Here is a 13,710-nt window from a genome sequence, read left to right as displayed (position 1 = left end):
AGCATGTATTCAATGAATTTATTTGACATCAGATTTTCCCAAACTTAAAAAAAAAAATGCCTAAAAGCAAAATCCTTAATGGTGGGAAGGAAAACATTAGCCAAAATGAATGACCGTTGGATCCGAACCAAGGATTAATATTTTTATTTTTATTCATACCTTAGTTGTGTGCATTGCTTTGTCCCAAGTGGTCTGTACATAAGAGCCATGACACCCAAAAATATAGAAATGCTGTTGGAAAAAGGTGGGCACAGGCTCTAGGATTAGACTGTCTAAAATCAAGTTCCAGCTATGCCTCTTATTAATGGTGTGGCTTTGGAAAAGTTACTAAACTTTCTAAACCTCCATTTCTAAAAAGCTGGGAATAGTAAGGACAATCATTATAGTACTTTATCCCCTAGGGCAATTGGGAGATTTAAATAAAATATTTCATGTAAAGTTCTTTTCTCAGTACCTGGCACAAGAGAAAAGGTTTATAAATGCTAATTATGATTATTACTGCTACTATAGCAAATCCTATTTTAAAGACCAATGGGATCTCACCAGTTCATTCATTTATAACCTTAAAAGGAATCATTTTTTGAAGGAAAAATTGTTTTGCAAAGGGAAAAATTATGCCCTAATTAATTGTGATATAGATAGATAGATAGATAGATAGATAGATTTTGCCCAAAAGATAATTACATCAATTTCATTAATAAATTTTACCAAAGATATTTATACACACACACACACGTGTGTTTGTGTGTGTGTGTGTGTGTGTGTGTATATAACATGGGTAATTAAGTGTGTATGTATATATTTTTTTCCCTTTCTCTTAAATAAAATATCAGAGCTCCACAAATTGGAGGATCTATTGAAGACACACACCAGTTTTTTCTTCTTCTCCAAAGATCCCAAGAAGGAAAAATCACTTAATAATCAGCAGCTTCCCACACTGCAACACTCCAGGCTCATTCCAGAGGACAAAGCTTAGTGACTCATATGTGTCATCAACATGACTCCATCTTCCATCTCAGCGGATATCTGCCCTAACAGGTACTGTCACCGTGAACACAGCCTTCTAAGGTTTCCCTCAGGACTGTGTGGGGCTCCAGCCTCCTCTAAATGCTCAGAGCACAAGTCATCACTTATGTTGACTTGAACCGATTCACACTGACCAGGACTTTTTCCTTACTGAGTAGGACAGACTGAATGAGATCCTCTCTCTCTCTCTCCCTCTCTCCCTCTCTCTCCCCCTCTCTCTAACAGGGACAGGAAAAACTTAAAGTACTTTTAAAGCTCCTGGTTTCTGCAATGTCTCCAACATCTTAACACTTCTATTTGTCCATTCCACTCTATGCTAACCAACTCCTATCAAATGGTGTCCTAAAGGGGAGATTGTTCTCTTTAAAAATAAATTAATTAATTAATTAATTTTAAAAAAAATATATATATATATATATATATGAACAACATCATATTCCATCTAATACCTTTACCTCATTGGCCAGGATAACAGGATAACAGCTCAACCACTCTGGATGACAAACATGCTATCTGGTTGGGTTTTGTGTGTCATACTTTTAGTTTTTTGGTTTGTTTGTTTACTACCTACGAAAACCTAGATACCATTTTGCCTCTCCTTTGACTTCCTTACCTACCTTGTAATTCCCCTAACTTACTTCTGTCTAATTTTTACCATTTAGTTCCCATTTTCTTGCCAAAATGTTTCCCCAAAAAAAAATTCTCAAGAGAAGATCAAGAGGTAGATGATAGATAGATAAATAGATAGATAGATAGATAGATAGATAGATAGATAATAGGTAGATAGATACATAGATGAGAACCAATTTCAGTTGGTTCAATATTACATATTCAAATCTGTGTCAATCACTTATCATCAGCGAGCAGGCATTTTGTTCTGCAACTACCATCACTACCTTTATGTAGGACTTGAGGTGGGGAGGACAATGACAGGTACAATCATTGTTCTCCATCCTCCAATTCAGGATCCACTTAAGGACACAGAGAGAATGCAAGAGATATGGACGGGAAAGAGAATAAGAGGAAGATAGGAGGAGAAGTAGCTCTCTTGCCCATATTATTAAGCAAAATGAAAAATATTAAAAGAATCGAAGCCCTGCCTAGGTCCAGTTTCAAATCCCTTCTAAAGTAGTCCCCGCTCGCACCCCAAACCATCCACTTTGACTGGACTACAGAACATACACACTCATTGCCTGATCTGGCCAATACTGGTGAAACTGGAGACTGTTTCGTCCCCAATATAAACGCGTTCATCCTTTAAATAAATTGTTCTCACCCACTGAGTTCAGCAGGCCACAGTCACCTTTCCAATTCCTTCGATTTTCCTTCCCCTGGATGATGGCTTCCAGTCTTTGAAATAACAATTAAAAGCACTCTGGTCTTGTTATTTGGGCCATTAGCAACAGCCATCCTCTGGTTTGTTTAAGGGTGGGAAAGTCTAGAGAAAGGAGAAGAGAAAGGAGAAGCCTGCTGGGCATTATTCTAATCAGGGTTCTCCGTCTGGCAGCAGGCACAGGCCAGCTCCTGTGTTGCAAAGCCCTTATCCCCAGGGTGCTGGGGAGGAGAATTGGGAGGCAGAACAGGTCAGGAGCCGAGGTTTTGCTGCTCCCCATTCAGGGAGGTTTCATTTGCTTTGTGCCAGAAGCTCTGAATGCTCTATGGGGCATGCTCGCTCAGCTCAAGTAGGGAAGTCAAGGACCTGGCAGTGCCTCCAGGCCAGGACGAGGGTAGCAACCTGAGAAAACGCTCAGAGAAACTAAATCAGCTTGGTCTGGAGCATAGAATGGCTATTTTAGTTAGCAAGCTGGGCTGAGAAATGTCTTTCCCTCCCTCAGCCAACCTCATGTGTGTGGAGGCATGTCTCCAAATGGATGATGTCAGAGATATGGAAATGGACATTGATAGTCATCAATCATGATACACCAGGCAATCAACAGCTCCTCAGGGGGGCTTCATTCTCTCAGAGAAATGTCACAAAGGAGCAACCTGCAAAGGCGTCTCCTTTCTCTAAATGATGTGAAAAGAGCCTCGTTGCAAGGAGGCACAGAGTGGGGCTTTCACAGCCCCTTTCTTTTGTATTTTTTTCTTTTTGGTCAAAGGTCTACTCTTGAGAGAAAAGGGGAAACCTGTCTCTTCATAAAGACTATGAAAAGTAACATGATGGCCTGGAATAATTGAAAGAGCCCATGGAGTGGGTATCAGGAGGTCTGGCATCTTGTCCCAGCCCCTGAAGACACATGACCTAACCTCAACAGGCCTTAGCTTTCTCATCTGTGAAATATTAGGATTAGATTGTCCCCCAGTCTCCTGCCATTGTGAGAGTCTGGGACTTATGAGACTTTATTATCAGATATCAGCACCCTTCTGCAAAGGAGCTCTGGGGGGTTTTTGTTCTATGGTTTCTCTCCTTCATCTGTAACTACAGGCAATGCACCGAAACAAACAGAAATGGAAATAAAATGAACTACCATTAGCTGAAATCTGTTAGTCTGATTGAATTGTTCATGTATTAACACTAGGCTAGTCTGAGAGGGGAAGTTAAAAATACTATGTACAGAAATTGAACAGGAAGCATTAAACCAGTAAAACTCAGAATTAATAATGTATAGAGTCAAAGGACTAGTAAAATGTGGATAATAAGAAAAGAGGGGCAAGTTTGCTGGCATTTGATGTTAGACGACTGGCGATGTGGAGAGAGAAGAAAGATATAAACCAATTAGAAAAATTCCAGAAAGTCTTGCATGCAAAGCTATTAATTGGCTGTAGTAACTTTGAGGGGTGCCTGGTATGGAACCTCAGTTTTTTTAACTCAATACCTCTCATTAATAACCATATTGGGATACCATGATAGGGGATGAGAGACAAAAAGTGTCACTGTCCCTCCCTTCAGGAAGCCAGGCCAGACTCACCCTAGTGGTCCATTGGGCTGTGCACAGATATAGGGTACAAAGCTGTCCATTTGAATCTCATCTCTGCCCTCCCCTGCCTTGTTCTCTGCTGCATCCCGAATACTTAGCACAGTACTGACACATAGAGGAGATCAGCAAAAAATCTATTGAATATATTTGCATGCTAAACAGGAGTGTAATCATCCCTTTATCTTTTCCATCTTTGTCTGTTATTCACCACTCAGTCATTCAAAAACTAGGAGTCCATCATGCCATGAGATCCTGGCCATAAAATGTGATCTAAACAGACAATTGTTCTTCTTTATGGAGAGGTCAGTCTAGTAAAAGAGGTAGATGTTAACCAGATAGCCACATAAAAAAACGCCATTTGTGACCAGGAAGGAAAAGGTAGAGCCTATACAAAAAGAGGCCCCAACCGAAGTCCTGGTCAAGGATGAGAAGGCCTGTTCCAGAAGCTTCCTTGCAGCAGTGACTGATGAACTAATATCCGAAAGATGAGTAGCCATCAACCAGACAAACACAAGGAAAGGGCAATTTGAATATAGGGAATGGCATGAGGTTGAACAGAGCATGGCAGGTGGAGGGAATTTCGAAGGAAGATCGTGGTGGCCGGAGCAGAGAAAGAAAGAAGCAGACCCAGGAGGCACTGGCTACGCGAGCAGCAGCTCTTTCCAGCAGCCCCTCAGAGGCCATGTTGAGAAGTGCCATCAGCAAGAGCCCACTGCTGAGCAGATACTCCGTGTAAGGCACTGTTGTGTGTGCTGAGCCTACCAAGAAGATAAGGCTCAATCCCTCGCCTCAGTGACATAGAGCTCCACTTTGTGACATAGGATGTTTTCACCCAATTTTTTTTTTTAAAGTTAACAATTAACTTCTGCTAGGGACCGAGTGGGTCACAGACATTCAAAGCATGGAGGGGTCACTAGACCTGGGAAGTTGGGAGAGCCAGGAGGCCATCCTAGAAGAGGAAGAACTTGACCTGGACACCCAAGAGAGGGACAAATTACGTAGCGCTTTCAAGTATGAAAACCGGGGGAGGAAATTTGGAAGGAGGCCTGGGGAGTCGTCCTAAGATGCCTTTGACATGGTCCACCTGACAGTGGGAAAGCACCTAAAAAGAGGCGCATGAGACACAGCATCATAGAAACACCCACACAAAATGTCTGGGAGGCTGATTTCAACTAAGGCTTTTCCTGAATGCCATCAAAATGTAGAGTAGATGGCACATACCAGTCAATCTGCCTTGTGTGTGTATCCCACCAAGATGAGTTGTGCAAAAACACACCGTCTGCATGTAAAATTTTCCATCTGCAACAGAAGGAAAATGCATCTACTCATAACCAACTCACCCAAATTTCAAGAGAATGAACCAGGGAAGAAGGGAAATGTACTTAGCCGTTTGTACTGTCCTTCGGGATAAATGAAACACACGTCCTTCCCCTTAGATGTGTGTCTTTCAACTACGTTCTCACCACCCAGTAACATTCAGGAGTGTGTTTCTAGAAGACGTTAAGTACTTCACACATATGAACTCATTTTCTCTTCACAGCCACCCTGTGGGGCTCGTGTTGGTGTTACCTCCACTTTGCGGTTGAGAAGCTGAGGCACAGAGGGGACAGGTGACTTAGCCAAGGCCACAGCTGGTCAGGGGAGGAACTGGGATTTGAACCCAGGACATATGGCTCCAGAGCTACACTCTGACTCTTTACATTATGTTGCCTCCCTAATGTACGTAAACCAGGGATCAGCAAACATTTTCTAGAAAGGCTGGGATAGTAAGTATTTTCAGCCTTGCAGGCCCTACACCATCTGTCTGTGTTACTCCATTGTTGCACTATTGCCTTTCAGTTCCCACGTGTACATATTCATTTCTTTATTCAGGAAATTTGTATTGAGTCCGTTTTCTGTGCTGGGCACTTTTTTAGTTACTGGAGATACATTAGTGAACTGGATAGTTTCTATCCTCCGAGAGCGACGATAGAGAAGACAATAAACGGACAATAGAGGTGTGCTAGATATCTAATAGGATATCAGATAAATAAAATGAAGAAAAGCAATGCAGGGCGAGGGACTAAAGATTGACAGTGGCTGTCAGGAAAGTCACCTGATGGGGAGATTTGTGCAGAAGTAGTCCATGAAGTCTGGAAGCTGAGATCACCGAGAGAGTATGTACATTTTGAACCGAGAAGGAGCCCGAGGGGTGAGCCCCGAAGTCCTCCCACATTCCGAAGCTGAGAAGTTGAAGGGTCCAGAAAATACTGAGAAGGGGTGGTTAGTAGGGTTGGAGCAGCGTGAGACAGTCATGTCAAGAAGCCGAGTAAGGGAAGCATTTCGAGAATAAGAGTGAAGCCACCTGTGCCAACTAGTGCCAACATTCACCTGGAAGAGGTCTGAGAGGAGCTCATCAGTTTCGGCAATGACCTTGTCCTTGGTGACTTTGACAAGAGCGTTTTCAGAAGAAGGAAGAAAGCCTGACCGAAGAGGGCTCGAGCAAGTGAAGGAAGACTATGGGTGTGGAAAATACCAGGATATTTTGCTATAAGGAAAAGAAACAGAACAGGGTAGCTAGACAATAGCGTCGCGTAAAGGAAGGGTGTTTGTTTTGTTTAACTAGGAAGATCTAACGCAATATGCTTTCATACTAATTAGAAAGCATCTATCAGAGAAGGAAAAACTGACGCCGTGAGACCGAGAATGCATTTGTGTTTGAAATGTATATCCACCTGTACAAGGAGCATTAGTATCTTTGGGTTTCTAGATAATGTTGCTCTCTACCTGGACAAGATACATAGGTACAATTTAAGTGTCATTTCCATGTAGCAGCTCAGTACACGCGACATACGAGTAGTAGCAGGGCTGATGCGCAACCAACTCCTCCAGCGCAAACATGGCAGCTGTCTGTGGTCACTGCCTACCCTGATTGTCTGATGCAGTGCCAGTTATTAAACATTTAAGGATCACTCCGGCTCAAAATTCTTCATTATAATCGTAAGTTTTACCCATAGCCATTGTATACATAATCAAAATTCGCTGAGAACCTTTGCTTTTGTATAGAGGTCAACAATGAAATAAAAAACCATTCGACTTAGAACATGAGGCATAGATTAGCGATTTTCTGATTATTCATTAATTTTAGCTAAAACACATCCCCCTCTCTCTCTGTCTATATTCAGTTTCGTCATTTTGAGTTGCTTGATGTGGTATTTTTAAAAAACGTAGGCCATTCCAAGTAGCATGATATCTCACAGCCAAACCATTGTGTTTGTGGGTTTCCTTAAGTAATCTGTGGGTGACGCAGGCACAGAACAAACACGCTTCTGCCCACGTAAGGGCTGACTGAGGGCGGGGACTGTGCCCAACCACATGGAGGGTTACTGCCGGGTGTATAACATGCGGCCTGCTGGAAGGGCAACCTCACGACGCGCTGCACTCCTAAGAGGCACAAATGCCTATGGAGGAACAGTATCTTGTTTGGAGGAAATGCCAGAATGATTTTCAAATTCCCAGGTCTGGGGACTAAATCAAAAATTAAGTAGACAGCATCCTCAAACTCTTATTAAGAACACATACTAAATCATGCCAAACTCCCTTTAAGATGTTTTTCATTCAGCCTTTTCTCACTTTATGTTATATTATAGAACATACAGTGTTGGTGTAAAAAGACAAAAAATTGGAGTAGATTCCTGAACTCCTTAAAGGCAGTCTGCTTGACATTTTTGTATCCCACCAAAGGGCACTTATGAAGGTAACTGGTGAATGGATGGATGGGTGAATGAGTGAATGAATGAATGAATGAATGAATGAGGAAACATACCTGAGAGGCCAACTTTGGGTAGATCATATCTGATCTTTCACACTGTGTTTCTGTGATTTCTACCATAAGATTTATTTACCTTCCCCTTGTTTTTCACACGTAAGTAAATTGAAGTACAATTGATCAGGCAAGATTTAGTTAATAAAACCTTTAATCATAGCTTAAGTGTTTACAGCCCAGTACCAGAGATACATTTGGGATATTTTTGTGTGTGTGTTATCTGTTTATTTGGTTTCTTTTCTTTCTTTAATGACAGATCTAAGCTTAGCCACCACACTCTCTCATCAGGCCATTCATTCATTCAACACGAATTCACTCAGTGGAATTAGACCAGCATCCTAAATGCTGGAGATAAAGGGAAAGAAGGTGCCAGACATCTGTGAGCTCACTGGCTGGAAGCTGTGGCTGTGACAAAGCATGGGGTTATTTTAATAACAGCTCACTCTCCATCGCCACCGCCTTTCATGTCTCTGACACTCATCTTTGAATCATCCAGCTCAAGCCAGTGTCTGAATCTTACTTGTTTGAACTTTGGAAATACCTCTTCTGTGCTCATGAGCAAATGAGTTGACCACACTAGCTGTAGCATTATTATATAATCCTCGTGAGAGCAAGACCAAGGTGTTCTTTATTTCCTTCACCCTTTACACACAGAGAGTGTTGTCTTACAAAGATTACTGGCCCTGGTCCTGACTGCTGGGGATGGGGGGGGGTCTTCAAAAAGTCAGGACCTCGCTAAACTTCAGTTTCCCAAAATATAAAATAAGATCATTGGAGCTGATCGTCTTCAGATCCTTTCTAACCTCCAGTGACTGATTATTTAATACAAAAAAAATGTTCATTACTCAGCTAGAAGGAATCTTTGGCACCAAAAAGTCTATTTTGAAGGAAGAATAGTGTAGTGAAATTTGACCTCTGAAGTGCCCTAAAGAAGCAGGGACATGCTTTCGGATGCAAATACCCACTTCAAGACCAGTGACATAAAATTAAGAGCTCTTGGAAAGCTGCAAATGAAATGAGAAGGAAACGACTTTTGCTGAAAGGAAGCTGCATTGCAACCAATTTTACCAAAGCCAGATGCAAACAAGCACTTAAAACTGGTCAGAGACTTACTGTTTTTTAATCCGATCTTCCTGTTCTGGAAAAGGCAGCAGATGAGCCCTGAACTCAGAGCCTGAAGACAGGCCACCTCGTCCCTGCTCTGCCAGTAATGGCTGATGATATTAGGCACCTCCTGGGCCCTTTTTTCTTTTCCATAAAATTAAATAGTGAAATCCAGAGACTGCACAAATCCAACATAGATCTATCCTAACATGGTTTTAGGAAGCCAGTAACATTAGCATGGTTATATGCTTCAGAAAATACCCTAATTATTTCAGAAGTCCTATACAGCATCTATTGGGCAACATTAGAGGCTCAGTAATCCAAAAACCTGTCATTCTAATTTTAGCCTAAATTACAACACACTCATAGTTTCTTGTACTCAAGGAAAGCCAGGAGGCACAGATCAATTCATCTGATAATTAAGCACCTATGTATGCATGGAACTTGCTAGACACTACAGGAGACACAGGTAAATATATCCTAGGCTCTGTCCTCAGGAAACAGGATGTTCCTCCTGATACCTACTTTTCCTTATTTTCCATAGTTTTTACAATGAGTGTGTAATAATTTTATAATAGCAAAAAAATCATAGTTTTCAAACAAGTTCAGGTAAGAGGTGCCGGCTACTTGAACTCTAGCATTCACAATGGGAATGAAAAGCAGGAAGTTGTTGACATGTGCAGGGTTTGCTTTTGGAATCCACAATCCCTTCAATGCCTTTCCCCCATGTAACCAATAACATCTATCGGCTCTGACATGAAACCTTTCAAGTCCCGGATGTGAGGGGCTGTGTAGAGTCGTGTTTAAGAGCATCAGCTCTGAAGTAAGAGGGCTCGGGGTTGAAATTCTGTTCCACCACTGCCTAGCTTGGTGACCTTGGGCAAGTCTCTCTCTAAGCCTCAGTTTCCTCATCTTTAAAATGGGATTCATAATACCAAGTTCATAAGATGGTGGAAAGAACTCAATGAGATAATACATTTAACCCTCCAGTCGAATGCTTTCCACACAGCAAGGACCAAGTAAAGGCTGGCTGCTATCTTTATGGTTGTTATTTGCCCCGCCCACCCTTTGAGCAAAGATCAAGAGGGAACAGGAGCTGATAAATTAGGTTCTTCAGCTTCTGAACATTGGTGATAGAGAGGCAGCACCTTGCAAGTGGAACTGTGAGAACCACTAGTGGCCGGAGTTACCTTCAAATGCACCTTGATAACGAAAACTCCTCACTTGTCCCCAGCGCTGACTCAGGTACCCTGTTCTGTGACTGCCTGGTGTCACGACTGCATGTCAGTTCTCTAACACCTCCTGAAACATGGCAATTGTGCTGCCACCCGGCTCACCAACCCATCCTCCCACCTTACAAACTAAATGTGATTTCTGCCTGTGTGTCCACAGCATTGACCAGAGGCCCTTTGGGCCCTGGTCATCCTCAGCCTTAACCCACAAATCATTTCATGGATGGCTGTTGACCATGCAGCGGCGGGGTCACATCACTGTCTTAGAGAACTTCTAAAAGATGCCAAGAGGAAACATAATTCCTTCCTCTTGGGACCATCTTGCGTGACAATGGCTGCTTCAGGAATTAAAATAGAAGCTTTGTTTATTGCAAGCTATAAAAGTGGCCAAAAGGAAGTAGTGCCTTTGTACTGTGACTTTTGGTGACATTTCTGGGTCATAAAATCCTCGTCATGATCCACGACTGCCAGAGGCATGTCTGTTGTTAGTGGTGAAGAATTAGGTAGCTGTCATCCAAAATACATTATGGGTCGTCATTTACCCCAAAGAGCAAGTCTATCACTTTTCATCTGCTGTTTCAAATTCTTCTTTTCCATTCTGCTATCCTTCCTCCTTTGCCCCCCTCCATGTTAATGTGGGTTGCAGAGACAGGAGGACTACCAACTGGGATATCAAGCGATAAAATAAATCTATTCATAAGATTCCTTATCTGTATATAAGCCCATGTAGGCAAATATCTAGACTAATTATGAAGCTGCATGGTTAAATTCTGCTTCCCTGAGTCAGTAGATAAAAAGAAGTTATCAAGACAGAGAAACCAGAAAAACTATTCATGGGACAGTAGCAGCTTGACCGTTGAAGAGCCAGAAGTAGAACCCAGAAGCCCTCACTGTTTATTCGATTTAATGACTTTTCCACACCATCCCCCTTCAGAGCAAAGATAACACCCAACCTTTCTTGGAAAGCACCACATTTTTCAGGCTCTGTTTCTTTTGCAGTTGTTCTGGAGACAACAGCATCATAAAGATGTGAGGCAAGGGGAAGACATCATGTCTATCTGGTTGCCGTTGGTGTTTTGGAAACGTCACATGAAATGCTTCCTTCTAGTTATAGCAACTAGAGGTGTTGATCAAACAATAGTTTCCCGGCCGCCCTCTGAACTGGGTGGACCAAGATGACTTTGCACTCAAGCCCTGGAATTGGAAGGTATGAGGGTAAAGCTTGACTAGTTATGGTATTGACCTTAGGAAAGGCAGGGAGGACTTCAACTTACTGTGCTCAGTAGCATGAGATAGGTATGACCAAAAAGCTCCTACACTGAGTTACGGCGTGCCAGGGACAGCCACTCCATGTGACATTACCAACTTCCCAGTCTAAAGCTACTTTGTGGCAATGCCCTAATCCACGAGAGTTGGTGTTGGTCTGTTAAATAATTAATCTCGCATCTCTTCGTATGTATGCTCTGCTTTACAAACTGAGAATCTACACCGGGCATGAAAATACAGAAAAGCGTTCAGATAGGAATTGCTGAAATAACTACGAGGAAATCTCACTGCACACATACAAGCTATGTTGACATGAAAGACTATCTCCCCATCAGTCTGAGTAAACTATTACATAACAGCTAAGCTATAATAAAATCCTGATTCCAAATCAAATAAGTCTCCCAGACTTCGAAAATGAGTCACCAACAGCTTTATAAACATACAAAATACTTGACAAGGAAGTCTCTGATAATTTTTTAGTAATTATGTCTGCAAATTGTTCCTTGCTGACATCACCGCTAGAAATGGTTTCCCACAACTTTGCATTGCCTCTTCACATCTGTTCATTAATCACCAATGCTTTGAATATTTCTATCACTATTAGGTAACTCACAGGCTTTACATGATTCCACAGAGCTCTCCTCAGTGGAATTTTTAATTAGTGGAATCAGAGCGATCAAAGCCTGCGTAATCACAGTCGCATGTTCCTTGCTGTGTTTTCTTAGTGTAGATTCACGGTATTGACATACTTGATCCTAGAATCATAATTCACAAAGATGACACCACTTCTAAACATCTCCAAAAAAATACAAGGTGGGAAGAGGGGGGGCTGTGTTGGGGGGGTCACTAAATTGACATATTTTATGTTAAAAGACATTTCAAAGCACTGGCGTCATCTCTCTTTGTGTTGGACGTGAGATTTCAAGTTCTGCTCTGACACGCGATTCACAAGCCGGCCCTGAGCCAAATATGAGTGTGAGATACTGGGTCCCACACACTGTGTTGTCTGGCAATGAGGACAGGACAGAGCTATGCCACACACAACTGCTGATCGAGAAGAAAGAGAGAGCAGGTCCAGCCTGGGCACATGGGCTCATCCTGGGCAAAAGGGCAACCTGGCAGAAAACTTCATTCTGAGACCCAGGAAAGTGGTTGGGAACAAGAAGACTCCTTGGCTGAAACTGGGCCGTTTTAATGGACATGACCCAGAATAAACGAAGTCCTTGATCTTTCTGTAACTGTACTCATCCAGTGATAAACACTGGCTCCCTGGAAGCCTGAGAAAGTACAATATTTAGAGGAGTTCAAAATATGTCTAAGTGGAATTTGGATTTCTCCCTAAATGACCTGTGTGGTTGGCATGCCAGACACTTGCCCCTGGAATGCCACTGGAATGAAGATGGTTGAACGAGCAAAGGAATGGGCCCAGGACTTCCTGAGGAAAACAAAACTGCTGTCTTCATCAGGCCTGAGGCCTTCATTTTCCTATTGAAAATAAATACATGGGAAAGATGTTTTCTGTGCGAAAGTGGAAGTGCTGAGGGTAGGTTTTCGTTTAATACAAAAGGAAAGCTTTCCATCATTAAAGCTACCCAACGTAGTAGTATTCCATAATAGGAAGCACTTCAGTAGAAGTTGTATATAAGTGTCATGTAAGAGAGTCATTCACGCATTTATTCATTTTTGGCATGGTTTTTATGGAATGCCTATTAAGCATAAGGTGCTGATAATGCAAATATTTATAAACTATAGTTTCTAACATCCAGGAATTCACAGAATAGTAGATGAGCCATACCCACAAAACAAAATTAAAACATAATATTGTCAATGAATGGACAGCCTATCCCAGCTTTGGACCACACACAGGACCTGACTTTAGAAGGAACTGGCGAAATATATTTGCTTCCCCTGGGCCTCTGCTTGGTTGCTTTTCTGTGCTTCTGAAAAAAACAAACGTTTAAGTTTGTCACAGTACTGGAAAAGAAAATGATATCACTGGAAAAGAAAATGATGCCTACCATTTTAGTGTAAAGAAAAACAACTGGGAAGAGCAAAAAAGAAAGAGAACTGTAGAACAAGCAATGCTGCCAAAAAAAGTGAATCAGTGGGAAGGTGGGAGAAGATAAAAAAGAAAGTGATATCAGTGCACCCTTGGAAGTCATGCTTTCTATGGCAAAAAGCTTGTTCTCTCTCTTCCTCTGATCGTAAAAGTCAATATCTTCTCATCACCCTAATTCTGAGACAGTCTGACTTCAGAAACTTGTACCACTAGGAAAATTCTCTCTCTCTCTCTCTCTCTCTCTCTCTCTCTCTCTCTCTCTCTTACACACACACACACACACACACACACACACACGCA

The 13,710-nt window shown here is 42.0% G+C and overlaps 1 long non-coding RNA gene across 1 annotated transcript in view; it reads left to right on the top strand.

The window, feature by feature from the left end:
• LOC109381170 (uncharacterized) overlaps nucleotides 1-13,710 on the top strand; it is a 442,425-nt gene that overhangs the window by 402,732 nt on the left and 25,983 nt on the right. The window lies entirely within an intron of this gene.

The sequence above is a fragment of the Hipposideros armiger genome, unplaced genomic scaffold, assembly GCF_001890085.2.
Source record: "Hipposideros armiger isolate ML-2016 unplaced genomic scaffold, ASM189008v1 scaffold_45, whole genome shotgun sequence".
Classification (NCBI taxonomy): domain Eukaryota; kingdom Metazoa; phylum Chordata; class Mammalia; order Chiroptera; family Hipposideridae; genus Hipposideros; species Hipposideros armiger.
This window is presented reverse-complemented; position numbering and strand designations above follow the sequence as displayed.